Consider the following 4,945-nt stretch of genomic DNA (forward strand, 5'->3'; position numbering starts at 1 on the left):
GTTCTTCTCCTTCTCTATCCAAACCTATTTCTCTTCTTTCTTATCCTATTCTGTCATCTTGTGTTCCAGTTTAGTCTCTATCTTCTGATCTAATACTTTTTTTTTTCTCTTCAGTTCTCAGCTTACAATGCCTTGCTACATGACCAAAATTTTGACACTTGTAACATTTTACATTAGTATTGAAAGATGTATCGAAAGCATTCTTGTAGGACATCTGCACATTTCTCCTACACTCATAACTCTTATGAACAAACTCATTTCAATTATAACATGTGACATTTGTACTTTGTAATGCAGCAAATGAGTTTCTACTCTGAAAAATAGGGTTGACATTCATTTTCCTACAATTTTCCATTCTATGACTGAACTTATTACACTAGTGACAATAACCATGAAAATATGGAACATACCAGTTAGATTGTCTTGGTCCTGCAAATGACTTCCTTACCGAGGGTCTACCTTTCATGTTGCTAACTCTAGTGAATCCTTCATGATCAACTCTTGCATTTCTCCTTGGATCTACATGTCAGTGCATTGAGTATGACCTCTGGTTCATTGATTGTTTATACCGATTTGTGTGGAAGTTTTTAACAACATTTGTATATGTCTTCTTACCAGTATCCTTGCTTACCATGAATGTCTTCTTCTCTTTACCTTCATTTGACGAAGTAAACCATATCTCTTTATCGGATGTGTCTTTGTTGTTTGAACTTTGACCCTCTTCAAATTCTAAGCCACCGATATCTTTAGATTGCTTCTTTTTGCTCAACATCTTGTCTAAAGCTTTGGTGATGCCTTCATATTTGCTTCACTTTCATTTCTTCATTGCTTTTCTCCAATTCCTTCTGGAGTTTGAAAATTTCTTCTTCCAGGTTCTAATGCTCCTTCTCCTTTTTACTCAAGTTGGTACTAGTAACTTCACAAATCCTCTTGGCCTCTTCTAATTAAAGTTTTAGATCTACAATTGTTTTCTTGGATTCTTCAAGAGATTATTCCAACATCTCTTATTCTTGAAGTGTATCCTTTTTCACCTTCTTCAGATCTCTTCTTGTTTTCTTTTGTTCTTCCAAGGCACTGATGAGCTCTACTTCAAGATCTACTTCTCCTTCTTTCTCTTTCTCTTCTCCTTCTTTAGGTACCATAACCTCTTGGGCCATGAAAAGGTTTTCTCTGACTTCATCTTCACTGCAACAGTCATCTGAGGCACTTTCCTCATCTATGATATCATTCTCATGTGTGTAAAGACTGGTCTACTTCAGGTAGCATCTTCTACCATCCTGGTAGACATTCTTCTTCCTGTCCTTAACATATGATCTGCTACCACTTGATTGATCATCTTCATTCTTATCACCATAGGGACATTTAGCAGCCAAATGTTCAATCTTTCTATAGTTGAAACATTTCAAAGGAAGCTTGCCTTTGTATTTGCCTGAACCCGTCTTGAGTCTTCTGACAAATTTTTCCATGATGTCATCAAAGTCTTCACCGGTTCCATCATGAGCAAACTCTTATTTTCCTTTTCTTGATGTTTTGAATGTAGCTTCTTTCTTCAGAGCCTCAGTACCGACAGTCCTCATCTCATAAGCGGTTAGGGAGCCATACAACTCATCCATTGTAAATACTTTTAGATCTTTTTCTTCTTCTATTTCTAAAACCTTTGTATCATACTTAGATGTGAGAGATCTAAGTACTTTCTTCACTACCACCTCATTGTTTATTTCTTCTCCAAACCCTCTAATGGTGTTTGTTGTTTCATCAATCCTTTGGAGATAGTCAACAATCTTCTCTTCATCTCTCATCTTCAAACCCTCAAGCTTTTCTCTTAATGTCTGTAACTTGGCTTCCTTGACTTTAGCATCGTCTTCAAATATCTTTTGCAACTTGTCCCAAGTTTCTTTGGCAGATGAGCAGTGCATGACCTTAACAAAATCATTATCAAATAACCCACTAAGAATGGCATTTTTAGCTTTAGCATTGTTTTCATATTCCTTCTTAGCATCTGGATTAGTAGGGGGATTATTAGGGACTGTATACCCATTCACAACCAACATCCATACATCACAACCTAGAGAGGACAAATAGGTTTCCATTCTTCTACTCCAAAAGGCAGAGTTGACACCATCAAACATAGGGTCTTTTGAGGAGATGGATTCATTTCTTGCCATTGTGAACACTTGACAGGATCTACCCAAGCTAGAGAACGCTTTGACAAAATAGGGTACCTATGCTCTAATACCAATTGTTGGACACAATGGATCGCTCAGAGGGGGGTGAATCAGTGATTTAAACATTTTTTCTTCAACAAGGATATATCAGGACAATATAAAACAAACTAAGTGCTGATCGGTAGCCCAAATAGTGCAAACTAAGTGTTTGAAATGATTTTCTATTAAATCAACATAAATCATACACAAGAATGCATCACATAATACCAAATATACGAGGAAAACCCAATGTGGAAAAAACCTCGATGAGAATAGTTGTTGGAGATCTTCTGCTCTAATCCAACCTCACAATGTAAGAGATTTGATTACAATTTTAGGGTACCAACCTAAGGAGCACCAACCCTTGATTTATGAGCACCGTCTCAAAGGAGCACCAACCCCTGAATAATTTATAGGCTACAACCTAAAGGAGCTACAACCCCTGCACTAAGCACCTACTTAGTGAAAACAAATATGAAGATTCAAATACAAAAATAACTTCCCTATTGCAAATGAAGTTTTGCAACCCTTCAATACACTACTCTACGGGTTTCAATCTTACCGGTCTGTGAAACCTCCACACTCACTGCAACTCTACCTTTATGCTGGTCCTTACTCTGTTAATAACTTCCCTTCCTTTGTCTGCTGGATTCACCTCACACCTGCTCACACTTTGACAGGTTTTGTCTCTATCAGTTGTTCTCTAATGGTTCACACACCTTGCCGGTTTCTCCTTCAACACACAGTCACTTGAGATTTTCCTTATTTTTCACTCAAACAATATTTTTTCTCTCTTTCATTCACCAGCATAATCACATATCATTCCACAGTAGCAGTCTCATTGATTTAGACTTGTATATTTTAAAGCAATTTTTCTCACCAAAAATGAATTCAAACTTCAGGTGGTTAGGTTTTCCTTCCTTTGACCAATTCTGCATCAAATTTGATTTGATCTGCCTTGGATCATTCACCTGCTTTTGGGAAGCCGCATCTATACATGTTTTTTAAAAATAGCAAACTTTACACTCCTTTACAGCCTTGATCTTTGTCGACCTCATTTCATCCAGCTATTTCTAACTGAAGGTCAATCTACAATCATATTTCATGTCCCAATCACCATGCCAACAACTACCTGATCATTCTCTATTGTCCGTTCTTCCTCAAGCCACAACAGTCAAATAATATCCCGTGATTTTTGGATTTATCATTTAATGACCACCAACTGCATGGACAACCATGTCAATGAACATTTTATCACCCTCTGCATGTTTTCCACCTCAACTCCCCATGGCACACATAGACATACTTTCAACTCACCGATAAAGAGTCGGTTCAACCCTCAACATCCCTACCGGTACAAACCCTTATACCGGAACAAACCTTTACCGGTATGCCTAACACATAGGACAACTACTATTATTAGTATCATATCATACTGACAGTTCATCTTTCCCTCTAGTATGTCTTCATGCCATTCATTCAATTCAGCTCACTGGGTGGTGTTGTGATTCATCTAACATTTTGCCTCTTGATCACAAACAAACAACCAACCATCATACTAGTTTATGCCTTACCGATTAATACTCAAGCATGGCAACTTACTCTTGCATCTCACCTTATACCGGTCATATCATATATCAACACATAATCATACTTCTCTTCTTTATGTCGGTTCAATCTTCTTCATACCGGGTTGACACACCCTATAGGTAGCCTGCAATACCGGTTGACATCAATGATAACTCAATGCCAACATATCCCAGGTCCTATGAATATTAATTGTACTCTCCATGAAGAAAAAAAAGAAGTTTTAGTAATAGAGCTTGCAACTCAGTTGGAGAAGGTTCCTGATTGCCTACTTGATGAGTGGGCAACTACATTTCAGTTTGATTCCATGGAGGAGGCCAATGAGACAAACCTTGGTACATATTGCATCAATGAGGAGGATGCCCCTATCCCCAATCTCTCAAAAGAAGACAATAACATGCATGGACTGTGGGATATGTCATTTGATGGGTTAAGGAACAAGAATGGTGCAGAGGCTGGTGTGCTTCTTATTTCTCCAAAAGTGGAGAAATATTACTTTTCTTTTAGATTTCATTTTTGTTGCACTAACAATGTAGCTGACTATGAAGCTTTAATTTTGGGTCTCCAAATGACACAAAAGAGAGTTGGAGGGATCAAATCCCTGAAGGTGCATGGAGATAGTGAGTTGGTTGTTAATCATATTAGATCTCAAAGCACCACCAAGAACAAACTTCTTAAAGCTTACAAACATAGAGTATGGATCTAATTGAAGGTTTTTAGGCCTTTAATATTTCTAGTATCCCTAGAAATCAAAGTAAACATGTTGATAGACTAGAAACAATTGGTGCCCAACATGACATTCCATCTCATGTTGTAGTAGAAAAGGAACAATAGATCAAACTTGTGGTGAGACCAACATTGCTTGATAATCAAGTAAATTGATAGGTATTTGACTCCAATCAACAAATTGTAAGCTTCCTACAAGATGAAGCAGAGTTCTCACACAAAAAGTAAGGCATATTGCAGGACCAATATAGAGATCAAATCATGAAGCTAAGATCAAACAAGTTGCCCAAGGGATTAATCACCTTGGAGGAGATCTTCAACACTAATGATCATATGAAAGGGAGAGAAATGAACATTTACACAAAGAAAGGAGACTACAAATTAGTCCCTATGTCTGAAGGGAGAGGTCTCAACTTGGGTAAGGTATG

This window comes from Cryptomeria japonica, chromosome 7, assembly GCF_030272615.1.
Source record: "Cryptomeria japonica chromosome 7, Sugi_1.0, whole genome shotgun sequence".
Taxonomy (NCBI): domain Eukaryota; kingdom Viridiplantae; phylum Streptophyta; class Pinopsida; order Cupressales; family Cupressaceae; genus Cryptomeria; species Cryptomeria japonica.